Genomic DNA, 16,529 nt, shown 5'->3' on the forward strand with positions numbered 1-16,529 from the left:
ATTCAAGCTTAACAGTGACATCCATAACTATAACACAAGGAACAAACATAAACTTGCTGTGACCGCCCACCGTCTCCGTAAGGTTGGTACGTCTTTCGTCGGGAACTGTACACGTTTTTATAACAAAGTACCAACCGATATTGTGGATTTGCCATTTGACAAATTTAAAGCACGCATTAAGCGTTTGTTGTTATGTAAGGCGTACTACACTGTGAAGGATTTTATAGATGATAGGGATGCCTTTAAGGTGGTTGCTTGTCAATAGATGAATGAAGTCGTATATATTTTTTTTTTTTTTCATTTTCTCTGCATTGTGTAATTAAGCATACTAGTGTTCAATTGACGTATGAGAACATATTCTCGTCTGATTATATTGTTTTTATTTAAGTTTAGTTGTGGACACTTGGAGACCTTATACATATCCAAGATTATGTGTTTAATGTTTATCTTACTTTAATTTTATTGTATAAATCTATATTTCCTTCCTTTGTAACATACGAGCACAGAATATAGTGTCTTACAGCTATGTTTTATTATTTGAATATTTAATTTAGCCTGGCAGCTTGAACATGTCATGCACACTTAAAAGTCTTTGTTGCGGTGGCGTCGTTGATCGGGTCGCCACCTTCCCGAATAAAGGTTGAGGGAGGCGATGGCTGAGATACGCGTCATACTCGTGAACGGGTGCCGTCTGTGAAGACCGGTCTGTTTAAGCTTACTGGGGCTGTTATAACTTAGTAACTTTAATTCAAATTTTTATTAAATTAGGACACTTTGTTCGGTTGTCGTTTGTTTCCTTTCTTTTAGTGAATATTTTAAATATATGATTTTGACTCATGGAGACCATATACATCTCTAAGGAGAATTAGATATAAATTTTATTTTTAGTTGTGACATTTAGAGTCATTTGCATCTCTAAAGTAATTTTAGACTTTTTTTTTTATATTTCTACTTTTTATATTAAAATTTAGTGTAGTTCTTGGTTGTAATTGAGACCTTTAGAGACCTTCTACATCTCTAATTAATTGTATAGAGTTAACTTTAGTTAGAACTTAGAATTAGTATATAATAGTATCAATTGTAATTTCAACTCAATTTTAAATATTTTTTAAATACCAATGTAACATGTGACGTGTAAAAGTGCCCCTGTGGCCTATTTGCTGAATAAATTATTTTGATTTTGATTTTTGATTTTTTGAATGTAATTCTGTTATTTGTAAATCTGTTATCTTTATGGTGCAATAACGAAAATAGACTTACTTATTTTGCCTTTTCATAAAGACATGGACACGAGGAATAGATTTCTATTCGAATCGTGTGCAAGGAATATCACTGCGTAATAAGAAGACACGCGACTATATTCGTTCTTCAAGTAGTATATCCCTAATTAACACTTTAACAGTAACTTAACGTTACTGTCTGCAACATATATGTGACACACGTATGTGAATAAAATAGCATGTAAGCAATAATTTACTATATAAAGTATGTTTAGTTTTACTTGCTCTCTCTTCTGTATTGATTATTGACAATACAACACACATCATTCACAATGACCAGTTTTACTTAACCTCCATTCAACCCTCCAACTTCATCATATCTCAGTACTTCCATCGATATTATTGTTACCCAGAGAGAATTTTTGAAGTATTTGCAGTACATTGGCTGTAAAGTTGACCGTTTCCTGCCTGCCTAGCCAAATTGACAATCGTTGGAGCTAGACGCCGATCGGAAGGCAGTCTGGCTCTGTCGCGCCAATACGGAGCGGAAGAGTGATAGAATTTTGTTTTAATACTACGTCGGTGGCAAACAAGCATAAGGTCCACCTGATGGAAAGCGGTTACAGTAGCCTATGGACGCCTGCAACTCAAGAAGTGTCACATGCGCTTTGCCAACCCATTAGAAACTTATACATTAGGAGTGTACAAGTTTCAACGAGGGTTCGGGTTGCCAAAGGACAATAGACGGAACAAATTAGTTCCTTAGGTCCTTCCGTCATCAGCACACCGCACCCTCGCTGAGCTCTGGCAGCCTTACTCACCGGCAGGAACACAACACTATGAGTAGGGTCTAGTGCTATTTGGCTGCGGTCTTCTGTAAGGCGAAAGGACTTCCCCAGTTGGGCTCTGCTCTAGATTCGAGCGAGATGATATCCGCTGTGCTGTGCCCTACCACACAAAACGGAATATCATTCGCTATGCCTTACCTCTTCTAAAAGGGGCTCCTAAGATATAGTGTGCATTTGGCTACATACCCTGAAGTTTGGTTGCAAAACGAATTAGGAGTATAACGCCGTGGCTTGCGTGGGCGACGGTCGCGCGATGGTCGCGCGACGGCGATGCGACGCATACGAAATCAAACCGTATCGAAATGGAATTATGAGACGCGACGGCGACGGTCGCGCGACCGTCGCCCACGCAAGACACGGCGTTAGGATAGTTTTGCAAAAGCTTGTGATTGGTGATCTAGTTCAACGCGATGTGAGTTTTATTATGATTAAGAAAACAAAGGAACATACGAATCACCTCATGGAACATTTGCTTGCTCGTATCTATAATAAAACTACCTGCTATATTATCAGTGAATTGTCCGATTTCTTGATGGTTGCATCGGTCCAGAAAATACATTCAAATTTAGACAGACACATAGATGAAAAGCAAACAGACTGGCTACAGAATCGGACAATTAGTACCTTTCAGACACTTATTCAGACAGACATACATACAGGAAGACGGACAAACGTACAGACGACCAAACGGGAGGTCGGAGTCGTACCATAAGTGTTTTTTTAATCCCCGACGCAAAAACGTCGGGGTGATTTGACGTGTCTGTCTGTCTGTGGCATCGTAGATCCCGAAGGGATGAACCGATTTAGATTTAATTTGAAAGCTGAATCAGTCGGGAGCTAGTGTTCTTAACCATGCAATGTTTCATGGAAATCGGTACAACGTCCGGGATTTTTTCAAAATTTAAATTTTGTATTGTGTTTATTTTAATAAGTTTATGGTAGGGAAACTTATTATAAGAAATACAATCCAAATATCAGTCCCCATAATCGTGTCATCATCCTCATTGCAGTATCCCGGCATTTGACACTCACAGGCTCATGGGAACCTGGGGTCCGCTTTTGACAAGTAATCCCAAGATTTGGCGTAGGCACTAGTTTTTACGAAAGCGACTGCCACCTCACCTTCCAACCCGAAGGGTAACCAGGCCGTATTGGGATTAGTCCGGTTTCCTCACGATGTTTTCCTTCACCGAAAAACGACTGGCAGATATCAAAATGACATTACGCACATATGGTACGAGCCGGAGTTCGAACCGGCGATCTCCGGATGGAAAGTCGCACGCTCTTACCGCTAGGCCACCATCGTCCCCATAGTCGCGTATAAAAATGTAATTGGATCAGAAATGAAAGGCTTGAAGACTGGGCAGTAAAGTCGACCGGCAGCTGCAGACGGGTCGTAAAGCGAGTTAATGTCTCCAACGATGCTTATACGAGAACTAGTGATAGGTAATCGCGTGTTCCTTCTTCATAAAGAGTCGGTGAGATAAAAATAAGGTTTAATGTTACAGAAAGTTTGAAGTCAATCAATTTTTTTATTATAACTTACTTACTTACTTACTGCGATGGCTCAGCGACCCGAAGTGGATCTTGGCCTCCGACACTAGATTCCGCCATTCGCTCCTATCCTGTGCAATCTGATGCCACTCAGTCACTTGAAGGTCACGCAGGTCTTTCTGGACCTCGTCGATCCTCGGTTTTTTATTATAAACTTACTTTTTTTTTATTTACAATAGAATGTCAAATATCATAGCCATATCTTGTCATGTGCATTTGCATAGCAAAAATTTTAAAACTTGAAACGAACGTTTGAATCTCAAACGAGTCAGCTCCTTCTTAGAATGAGTATATGACAGACAGAAAAACTAAATCGAAATCGGTTCATCCGTTCGGGAGCTACGATGCCACAGATAGACACACACACACAGACAGACAATCAAACAGACAGACAGACAGACAGACAGACAGACAGACAGCCGTCGTTTTTGCATCGGGAGTTAAAAATAAAGAAATATAATTTCAGATTTCATTTCTTAGTAGCTCAGGCCTTTATCATTAGTTAACCAAACTTATTATCATTCGCATAAAATACTACGCATCATACTAAAAAAAAAAGGAAAAAAAAAGCACCCAAATACATATACTCGCAAAACTCCCATAGTTACATTAACCTCGATCAACATTTAGTTACAGGATCGAGCGGCAGTTACACGAGTTAGTATGCTAATATGACACTCTTTCGTTCAGTCCGTTTTCACGCGTTACGTTAATTTTGGAAACGTTCAGTTGTATCGTATGTGTTTTTTAGGGTTCCGTAGTCAACTAGGAACCCTTATAGTTTCGCCATATCTGTCTGTCCGTCCGTCCGTCCGTCCGCGGATAATCTCAGTAACCGTTAGCACTAGAAAGCTGAAATTTGGTACCAATATGTATATCAATCACGCCGACAAAGTGGTAAAATAAAAAGTGAAAAAAAAAATGTTTTGTTAGGGTTCCCCCCTACATGTAAAGTGGGGACTGATTTTTTTTTTCATTCCAACCCCAACGTGTGATATATTGTTGGATAGGTATTTAAAAATGAATAAGGGTTTACTAAGATCGTTTTTTGATAATATTAATATTTTCGGAAATAATCGCTCCTAAAGGAAAAAAAGTGCGTCCCCCCCCCCTCCTCTTTTAAAAACTATGAAAAAAATCACAAAAGTAGAACTTTATAAAGACTTTCTAGGAAAATTATTTTAAACTTGATAGGTTCAGTAGTTTTTGAGAAAAATACGGAAAACTACGGAACCCTACACTGAGCGTGGCCCGACACGCTCTTGGCCGGTTTTTGAGATATAAGATCAAGTCTAACAATTTGTTTCTAAAACGTGTAAAAATACAATTTAAGATTACATATATTTTTTATTTAAATTTGAATGCTCAATTTATTATGACAGATTTGTCACCTTATATGACATATTGTTCTAAAATGCCACGTGTGTTATCATCGTTTCTTTCTTGTTCAACTACTTTGCAATAGAAACGTTGCTAAGTTCCAGCAGGCAATATAGCAGGATCGGGCAGGCAGTTACACAAGTCAGTATGCTAATCTGACGCCATTACGTGCAGTCTGTGGAGCAGGCTCTGTTCTTAATGAGGAACCTTACTTTTGGTTATGTCGACTCGTTGTGTGGTTGGTTTTTTATACTTTTCTTAAGTAGGATCAGTAATTTGGTTAGCATTTAATTCGAGGATTTTGTTTTTGAGGAACCCTACTTTTGGGAATGTCGACTCGATGTGTGGTTGGTTTTGAATTAGTTTACCTAGAATTGGTTATTTGGGTAGCGCCTGATACAAATTAAAGGCAAACACCAATTTGAGGTATTTTTTTACGAAATTAACAGGCGATCACTTTCGTGATACAAGTTTTGCTTATTTGGCATCTTCTTCTCGCTACAATTGATAATTATGTTAATATATTGCTCACCATCGGTAAAATTACAGTAGATACTTTTTTTAACATTGAATTGCAACATTGATAACATGGTTTTTACTGATTATTACCTACCATAAATGGAACTGTGTGCGTGTGGCTGACACAACATTTATGGAGAAAATGAACAACGAAGCTATTATGAACCGGTTCAAACTAGAATAAAAAAATTACATAAATATTTCCCGTGACATCTAAGGTAACGGTAACGTTTAGCAACACTGATCACTATAAACTGTCGCCAAGTATCATAGCTCAGTAAAGCAGGTTTAACTTGTCCAAGTGTTAACTCAACACCACGGGGCAGTTAAACTCGTCAATATGCTAATGTAACTCCGGTCTCGAGCGGTCTGGCTTTAATGAACCGGTAACTTATAGCTACAGATCACCCACTAACGGTAAGATTCTAAATTTGATATGGATCTTAAATTAGATTTTAAAACGATGTAGACATGATACTACTGTGTATTATCTCAGTGTTAAAAAGTATGTTTAAAGAAACCTCAAATGACACTAAATATAATGAGAAACTGAAATAATTGAGCCTTTGACCGATTAGATACAATTCGGCTCCAAAGAATAATTGCTTTTATTTTTGATCAGGCGCTGTCCAAAATACAAATTTTACTAAATTTTGAGCATAAAATAAGTAAGTAATAACAATTTCATAATCTTATTATTATAACGATACTCATTTCCCAAGCAAATTTTCCATTTATGTCGTAATATCCTCAAGCACTCATATGCTATAAAAGATACAACCTGTCATTTACCACCTGATAACGAGATAACAAAAACGCAGAATGGTGATAATAACGTGACAAAATGTTCCAAATACGAGTAGTACTAACTTATGTTTTCGTAAGATTAATCTTACGTTCTTTTTACTGTTTTTTTATACAACGTCGGTGGCAAACAGGTATACGGCCCGCCTGATGGGAAACGCTCACCGCAACCTATGGCCGCCTGCAACTCAAGGAGTGTCACGTGCGCGTTGCCGACCCATTAGAAACTTGTACACTACTTTTTTGAAGAACCCCATACTGTAGTTCATCGTGAATACCTCGGCAGGAGCTCATTCCACAGCCGGAGCTTTCGCGGGAGGAAATTCCTTTGAAACCGCAAGGTGCGCGACTATTTAGGTTTTTTTAGCCATAATAGCAATACTTATGTAATTATAAAAAATAATTAAAACTGATGGAAGGTGAAGTGTAGCCGCCACAAGCTCTCATGCATGTTGAAGAGTCTCCTTAAAATGACTCAAAACATGTCGCCAATGGCGCCAATCGATATTCACGATGAAATAAAAAGGACCTTACAAACTTTGCAAAGTGACATTTTAGGTCATAATGAACAACGTTTATTATGGAACAAAAGCTGAAATCGCAGATTTTTTTTTTTCTTTTCGTTTTTTTGAATTTACTCTTCCATACATTCCGAATGCCGCTAATTTCTATGGAAATGCCAATTTTTTGCACGATTTCAGCATTGGTTCCATATTTTTTTTCATTATGACCTCAAATATTGAATGCAAAGTTTGAGCGGTCCTTTTTATTTACTCTGTATTAAGAAAAGTGCATCCGTATATTTAAATATACAAATTCTACATTATCAAATACTATCGGATGTTATAGAGGGACTAGCACGGTGCATGGCACGTCAGTCAACTTGTCAAAGTGTTCGCTTACTGCGAGCAAATTAAATAACTTGCCGGTTGCTTGCCGTCGCGGAGTCAACTAGTTGTGTGGGGTGACCACGATCTGGGAAAACTTTGGGATAAGTATTATTAACAATCTTAATAATAATTTTACAAAATTATGAATTTAAAGGGGAAAAGGGGAGTAGGGCCGCTTAAAAATATTAATAAATATATTTATGTACAAAATAAGAAAGAAATATCCTACTACAGAAAAATTATGAATGAATTTAAATACAAAAGTCGCACTTTAACTGAAAATCAGTAGAATTTTGAGAAGAAAAAAAAATTTAATAAATTGAATATTTTTTCGGTCACTTGCTGTCGCGAAACCAAGTTATTAGTTGTTTAGGGTATTTAAGGAAAACTATGGGATTTGGTAATTTCAACATTGTTAATAAACGTCAGTAATATGCTCAGCTGTATTTATGACACCAATTTTAACCTCGTTAGACACAGTAAACATTTCATTTATAGCTCGGTAGCTCTATTGATAGAACTTGGGCTAGTGATCCAGGCCCCGTAGCCGAATGGCATTTCTACGACGCGAAACGAAAATTAAACGCCGCGAAAGGTAGACTAACTCTGTCGCGCCAATACGCAAGAGCGATAGAGATAGATGTCTACGAGCGTTTCGTTTCATGAGCGTTTCTGCCATTCGGCTACGCACCCTGAACCGCGAGTTAAATGTTCGTTTGTAAAAGTCATTTTACTCAGCTTTGTATAATTTTGTAATTAAAATCAAGCTCCCAACTTTTCACAGCAGTGTTCACAGTGACTGTCTTTTTTTAAGAGACTTGGAAAATGTCCCACTCCGGCCAGAATCATGGACACCGTACAGTAAAGTTGCGCGTGTAATAACAATAATGGCGGACAGAGGGCGCTTCAGACTGACATACAGCCACACAACTATTTGTGTTTAATATATGTTAGTTTTGTAGAGCAATTACACAGGAAGGGAGAGGAAGTAAGTACTTGTTATTTGTTTAAATAGTTGCCTAGTTCATTATGGGTATAAGCTAGAAACCGTCCGAGCTAACTTTATACTGATTAATAGAAGAATGTTTTGTTTATGAATGTAATATATTTGTTTTTTTCATTTGGCGAATTATGAATTTTTTTTTTATACTACGTCGGTGGCAAACAAGCATACGGTTCGCCTGATGGAAAGCGGTCACCGTAACCTATGAACGCATGCAACGCAAACAGTGTCACATGCGCGTTGCCACCCCATTAGAAACTTGTACATTCCCTTTTGCTGTGTTAAGTACACAGCAAAAAGGAGTGTACAAGTTCCAAGGAGGGTTCGGGTTGCCGACGACTCTAAAGGACAATATACGGAACAAGTTAGTTCCGTAAGTCCTCCCGTCATCAGGACCGCACCCTCGTTGAGCTCTGGCAGCCTTACTCACCGGCAGGAACACAACACTATGAGTAGGGTCTAGTGCTATTTGGCTGCGGTCTTCTGTAAGGCGGAGGTACTACCCCAGTTGGGCTCTGCTCTAGATTCGAGCGAGACGATATCCGCTGTGCTGTGAACTACCACACAAAGCGGAATATCATTCGCTATGCCCTACCTCCTACACTATGCCCTACCTCCTACAGTATGCCCTACCTCCTACAAGACACGAATGAACAAGAATGTAATAAATTTAAAAATTTGGCGATTTTTTTTTCTTATTACACTTATTGGTATAAAAACACCTAAGTAGTGGGTAAATATATTTAATTATTATTTTTTTTGATTTAGTAAGTTTAGTGTTGCAAGAACCAATAAAATTATCCTTCTCGATTCGTTTCTATTAAGATGAATTCCCACTCTTTCAGTTTTGGGTTCTTCGTAGCTACGATCAAAGATATTTGTCACCTGTGCTTTAATGTTATACTTTTACGGTTTGATACTGTAATAAAAGATGCTACTCAAGGCCCAAGTCACAAAGAAGTACACATAAGATACAGCGCAAATCTCGACTGTGGGGCAAATATAACTGGTCCATTTTTTCCATGTTTTACAATGTTTGCATTATTAACACTTTCGCTACCAAGAACCCGACTGTCGGGTACACCGCTCGTAGAAGCGTAGCCGATTACATGGGTTTCCCCGTATGTAGCGAAAATGTCGTAGCGCCGCGTAGAGCCCGGTTTCGAAAGTGTTAAAATAGGGTGTCCACCGGTTATATATTATGTAGGCGTGTTCAGTGAATACATGTAGAACTCAACATCATAGTGTAATAAATTAATGGAAAAAATGGATTAGTTACAATTGTCCCCCAGTCGAGATTTGCCCCGCTAATAAAAATAGTGGACATGAAATAATAGGTCGTCTTTCTTTCGTCAGATCATTCATTTGTCCCTATCTCAGTCAGGGCACAGCATGTCTTCCTCTTCCAGAGCTCTATCATCCGATAGCAAAAAATATACTTTCTATCTCACAATCTACCTTCGAAAATATACGTCTTTACAATTTCTACCAATCCATACCTCTGCAACTTACTCAAAGGCTCTTATCAGACATTTCTTTAAATCTATCATTAAGCTGAAGGTAAGCTTAATGATATCATAGATTTAAAGAAATGTCTGATAAGACATTCCACACATTCTCAGCAAATCCAACTTTTATATCTAAGTCGTACACTCCACAATCCATTGACACATTAAGCTTCATATATCTATCAAAACTATGGGCTTTAAGACCTTGTGATAAAGGTGATTTTGACCTGTCAGAGATATCATTGGAGGTGGAAACACAAAGGCGCTAATGGTATATAAATTGTCGACTACCGTACCTCCCCTTAACGTATCTGGGGTTCGATGCTAGAAATGTCATAAAGTTTGGTGGAGTTTTATTGAGTTTAGGTAAAAATGTGGGGGTTTAGACTAAGATAGGAAGTAATTTATAAGCTTTCTTTTTTTTCTCAATTTATTTCAAGGATGTATAAATTACTAGCTTTTACCCGCGGCTTCGCCCGCGTAATAAAAGTATTCTTATTGAAACGTTTACAAAAAATAAGATTTTCATTTGGATCCGTAGGTTTCTTTGTAGGTACATCTGTCCGCGATTATTTCGATTAAGGTAAAGCGGGGCAATTCTCGACTGGGGGGCCATTGTAACTGATCTATTTGCTGTACGGTCAGCCAAGAAAGTGGTTTACCACTTTTCGACTCTATTATCTATATCTAAGTGGTAAACCACTTTTTTGGCTGACTGTACCTTACACATATTACTATTGTTTTAAAATAAATTCTTGCAATGATTGTAGAATTGTTACACAGCGACCACAGCGTAGGTAGTAGGTACGAGTATGTATGTATTTTACCTATATAAATATTTATACTGGGGAAACTTCATACAACCCACATAGCCAGTATCTCGACGCTATGGTCGGTAGGGTAAAAAGTACTTCCTTGCATTATCGCTTACAATTTTTTTCCATTTTGCTTATACTTATTGCAAACGTAAATATATAAAAGGCAAGCAAACAACGATCTTCTACAGCACATTGAATGTAATAGTTATTACGGATGCAGGATACTCGCCGATGCCTACTTATTAATCCCTTCCCACTGAGCCACCTACATTTTACACTGCCTAGATATCGATTGCCGACCGATTATTCCAACCCCAATCCCCTATTATTCTTATCCCCGTCCCTATCTCTATCCTTGTCCCCGTCCCCGTCCCGTCCCTGTCCCCGTCCCTGTCCCCGTCCCTCCCCTATCCCTATCCCCGTCCCCGTCCCCTATTCCTATCCCTATTTCTATCCCTATCCTTATCTATCCCTATCCCTATCCCTATCCCTATCCCTATCCCTATCCCTATCCCTATCCCTATCCCTATCCCTATCCCTATCCCTATCCCTATCCCTATCCCTATCCCTATCCCTATCCCTATCCCTATCCCTATCCCTATCCCTATCCCTATCCCTATCCCTATCCCTATCCCTATCCCTATCCCTATCCCTATCCCTATCCCTATCCCTATCCCTATCCCTATCCCTATCCCTATCCCTATCCCTATCCCTATCCCTATCCCTATCCCTATCCCTATCCCTATCCCTATCCCTATCCCTATCCCTATCCCTATCCCTATCCCTATCCCTATCCCTATCCCTATCCCTATCCCTATCCCTATCCCTATCCCTATCCCTATCCCTATCCCTATCCCTATCCCTATCCCTATCCCTATCCCTATCCCTATCCCTATCCCTATCCCTATCCCTATCCCTATCCCTATCCCTATCCCTATCCTATCCCTATCCCTATCCCTATCCCTATCCCTATCCCTATCCCTATCCCTATCCCTATCCCTATCCCTATCCCTATCCCTATCCCTATCCCTATCCCTATCCCTATCCCTATCCCTATCCCTATCCCTATCCCTATCCCTATCCCTATCCCTATCCCTATCCCTATCCCTATCCCTATCCCTATCCCTATCCCTATCCCTATCCCTATCCCTATCCCTATCCCTATCCCTATCCCTATCCCTATCCCTATCCCTACCCCTATCCCTATCCCTATCCCTATCCCTATCCCTATCCCTATCCCTATCCCTATCCCTATCCCTATCCCTATCCCTATCCCTATCCCTATCCCTATCCCTATCCCTATCCCTATCCCTATCCCTAACCCTATCCCTATCCCGTTCTTGTCCCTGTCCCTGTCCCTGTCCTTGCCCCTGTCAAATTATCATGCTAGGAGGTGAACTTTGAAAAATCCTTTCTTAGTGCTCCTCTAAGGAACTTCCGTGTCAATTTAAAATCTCTTGAACCAGAAGTAAAGATAAAAACTATACCTATACTTATGGCTATTTTGGATATTTTAACCCCATTGCACAACAACAGGGGAGAAAATTTCTTTTCCACCTCATTAGATTTTAAAATCGTTGTATTTATCGTGATCAGCGACCCGATAAACCATAAAAACGATACCCATATTGTGTTTTTGACTTTACCCCCTTTGCAACCCTTTAGGGGTCAAATTTTCAAAAAACCTGAAACATGTATTTAGTCATATGTCTTTAGGAATCCTCCTGTGAAGTTTCGAATAAAATAGTCAAACTAATCTTGTTTCCCCATACAAACTTTGAACCCCCATTTCACCCTTTTAAGAGGAGAATTTTTAAAAATCCTTTCTTAATGCTCCTCTACGCCATATAAGGAACCTATGTGCTAAATTTGAAATCTTTAGGACCAGCGGTTTCGGCTGTGTGTTGATATATTATGTCAGTTAGTTAGTCAGTCAGTTTCTTCTTATATATTTTTTTTGATATTTAAACCCCATTGCACTACAACAGGGGAGAAGGTATTTCACTTACGCCTCGTTAGATTTTAAAAACGTTGTATTTATCGTGATCAGTGACCCAATAAACCGTAAAAACGATACCCATATTAGTTTTTTGACTTTATCACCCCCTTCTCACTCTTTTAGGGGTTAAATTTTCAAAAAACCTGAAACACGTCTTTAGTCATATGTTTTTGGGATCCATCCTGTGAAGTTTCGAATAAAACAGTGAAACTAACATTGTTTCCCCATACAAACTTTGAACCCCCATTTCACCCTTTTAAGAGGAGAATTTTTTTAAAAATCCTTTCTTAATGCTCCTTTACGCCATATAAGGAACCTATGTGCCAAATTTGACATCTCTAGGACCAGCGGTTTCGGCTGTGCATTGATATGTCAGTCAGTCAGTCAATATCTTCTTTTATATATTTTTTTTGATATTTAAACCCCATTGCACCCCAACAGGGGAGAAGTTATTTCACTTCCGCCTCGTTAGATTTTAAAAACGTTGTATTTATCGTGATCAGCGACCCGATAAACCATAAAAACTATACCCATATTGATTTTTAGACTTTATCACCCCCTTTTCACCCTTTTAGGGGTTAAATTTTCAAAAAACCTGAAACACGTATTCAGTCATATGTCTTAAGGAATCTTCCTGTGAAGTTTCGAATAAAATAGTCAAACTAATCTTGTTTCCCCATACAAACTTTGAACCCCCATTTGACCCCCTTAGGAGGTGAATTTTGGAAAATCCTTTCTTAGTGCTCCTCTACACTATATAAGGAACCTACGTGCCAAATTTGAAATATCTAGGACCAGCGGTTTCGGCTGTGCGTTGATATGTCAGTCAGTCAGCTTCTTCTTTTATATATTTAGATTTCTGTAGTTTGTTATGATTAAGTGTTTATTATTTGTCGGGATATTGGGAGGCCGAACAGGCGTATCCGAAGGCGTGTTCGACATATTCATGTCGCGTGGGCGTGCACGTGCAGGTTTTCACTAAATAACACTCAAACGATACTGTTCAATCACTGTGTTTACTATCAAAATTAATTTTCGACAAAAACATTCGATGATCACAAAAATAAATTACGATTACAAATCATAAGCAAGAGCTAATGGGTTTGTAAGCAACCATCTCGTGCGGGGCGCAGTCAATGAATGACGTCCCGCGCAGCCGTGACACTTACAACTCCATTCGGGATTACCCGCTCTTAAAATAAATCAAATGTCATAAACCAATCGCAACTACCCGACAATTAAACAATTTGAAAAACAATCGAATCAAATAAACCGCGCGCCGTTATATTTTTGTTTTTTTTTTGTTGTAGATATTTTTAGTTTACCATGTGTTAATATTAAGCACACATTCCTCACCTTTATAAATTAGTAAAAGGCGCCTAGCCTTCAGAGATGACAAACTACAGAATTTCGATGGGTACCACGGCGGTCGAGGTGGTGTAGCGGTTTAACACGTCAGCCGCGATAGCTGGAGGCCCGGGTTCGATTCCCGGCTTCGCCACTAGAGGGCTTGATCGCTTTTTCTTCCGTGTTTGGTATCTCTTTCAGTACATAATTGTCATTTTCTAACTTTTTCTTCTTTAAACCTAACTTTTTCTGTGTTGCTAGGTTCCAGGATAATAGATGGACCATGCAAACGACAGCTTGGAGGGGTCCAGATGGAAAAAGAAAATGGAGCCGACCATTAGCACGTTGGAAAGACGATTTGGTTTAGGTAGCGGGGATAAACTGGATGTGGGTAGCCCAAGACCGCATCAATTGGAGCCAGGCCTATACCTCAAATGAGGGTTCTAGTATATCATAACAGGAATGTTAGATTAGATTAAGTTATTTCTGAGACCGAGCGCCGAGACGTGGGCACTCACTGCTGGATTGGTCCACCAATTTAAAGTCGCTCAACGAGCTATGGAGAGGACTATGCTCGGGGTATCTCTGAGGTATCACATCAGAAATGATGTGATCCGTCACAGAACCAAAGTTACCGACATAGCTCACCGGATTAGCAAACTGAAGTGGCAGTGGGCTGGTCACGTTAGTCGCAGGACAGACGGTCGATGGAGCCGAAAGGTTCTTGAGTGGAGACTAACGTGGTGCAGGACGCCCTGTGACAAGATGGAGTGACGACATCCGCAAGTTGGCTGGTGTTGGCTGGATGAGATTAGCTGAAGATCGGGAGCAGTGGCGTGCATTAGGAGAGGCCTATGTCCAGCAGTGGACGAGGATAGGCTGATAATGATGAAGTTATTTATTACCAGAAATAAAAGGCTTTTTTTTTATAAACCTAACTTTTTCCTGTTTAAAGCCACATTCAGCAGCCAAACATCTTCGCCCCCTAATATCGTATCCGCGGCTCTTTTTACAACCGGAACCGGAAGCGGCTCGAGGCTTCAGGAAATGCTCGCGTGTTTTGTGCTAAGGCTGGCGGCGCACCGGACGCGGGGAAATAGGTTTACATAGCTGGGATATAGATAAGTGGGTCATTTTGATTTTCGCACTTTTACTCTGTCGTTTTTTTTTTAACCCCCGACGCAAAAACGACGGAGTGTTATAAGTTTGACGTGTCTGTCTGTCTATTTGTCTGTCTGTCTGTGTGTGTGTCTGTCTGTGGCATCGTAGCTCCCGAACGGATGAACCGATTTAGATTTAGTTTTTTTGTCTGAAAGCTGAGTTAGTCGGGAGTGTTCTTAGCCATGTTTTATGAAAATCGGTCTACTATGTCGCAGTCGGGGGTTTTTTCAAAATTTTAATTTTGTGGTTAGGTTATTCTTATTCGGGTCTAGTTGATTTAATATATTTGGCACCAATATGCCATTGCTACAGTTGCTTATACCTGTTTTTTTTTTGTACTAAAATTCTTTTATTTACATAATCTTAATAACACATATTATATAATTACAAAAACACACAAATTATACACTTACATACTAACACAAAACTATAAACAAAGCAACAAAAAAAAACCTACAGTCTACTCATATATTAAGCCTAATAACTTTGCGCGAGGCATTGTTCCCAGGATATTATTTTTACTCAAATAAAAATATGAGCTGAAGATATTTTGAGTGTGTGGTTTTAATAATTCAATATTGTGAAATTATTTTATAAAAGTAAAGCTCAGTGTTCAACATAAGTACAGTCACCGGCATAAATAAGTGATGATTTTTGTACCTTGTCGCTTTAAATCGTTTGACAATTTCGTACGACATTTCAGACATGACGTTAAAGTGACAAGGTACAGAAATCATCACTTATTTATGCCGGTGACTATACCTGTATTACGACTCATTCTAATTAAAACCTATACCAAATAAAGTAACTTTTCTTTTTCATACAAACAAAATTTACCTTGGTTTATTACAAAAACGATTCAAATTTAAAATCAGATAAAAATGCTATATGTTATTACGGTTTAGAAAAAAAAATTGTTGGCGCAATCGGTAGGATCAAATGTCAAAAAAATGTAATATTTATTTTTTGATAATATAATGTACGAAAAAAGTTCCTAGTATGTCCTTCCTCCTTGCCGTGACTGTGTGCGTCAAACTAACGCTAACGCTCCCAGAATCTCACGCTTCGCATTTATCTTCTTTTATTGCCTCATAATTGCGTGTGAACACGACTTGAAAATGTCTTCATAATTTTTTCTACTCCCGTACTGTTATTCGTGAGTTACAAGGTCGTGCAAAGAACTTTAAAACCCTACATAAAAGATGTCAGGACAAGTCTATCTAGTCTATACCCTGAAAACATTTAGTAGCAGTAGCACGATATAGCTGTTACAGTTCAGTAAATACATTGCTACCAACTTAACAAACCAATTCGCAGAGTCGAGACTCCTTCGTTTTCTACTGCGTTCATTGGCGACGCGTCGAATCGCATTCAAATGTATGAGAACTCGACTCAACTCGGCTCGATTCGTCTTAGTGGCCAGGCTTCAAAGAACCATACCATAGACAGTTTTATTTTCATGATTGCACTCAAACTGC

The 16,529-nt window shown here is 39.0% G+C and overlaps 1 protein-coding gene and 1 non-coding gene across 2 annotated transcripts in view; both read left to right on the forward strand.

Moving 5' to 3' along the window:
- The window catches only part of LOC125230869, a 739,902-nt gene that overhangs the window by 419,642 nt on the left and 303,731 nt on the right, over positions 1–16,529 (forward strand). The gene's annotated exons all lie outside the window — the stretch shown is intronic.
- On the forward strand, positions 13,971–14,044 carry Trnas-cga. Its single transcript has one exon. It is a non-coding gene; the product is annotated as a tRNA-Ser (tRNA).

This window comes from Leguminivora glycinivorella, chromosome 11, assembly GCF_023078275.1.
Source record: "Leguminivora glycinivorella isolate SPB_JAAS2020 chromosome 11, LegGlyc_1.1, whole genome shotgun sequence".
Classification (NCBI taxonomy): domain Eukaryota; kingdom Metazoa; phylum Arthropoda; class Insecta; order Lepidoptera; family Tortricidae; genus Leguminivora; species Leguminivora glycinivorella.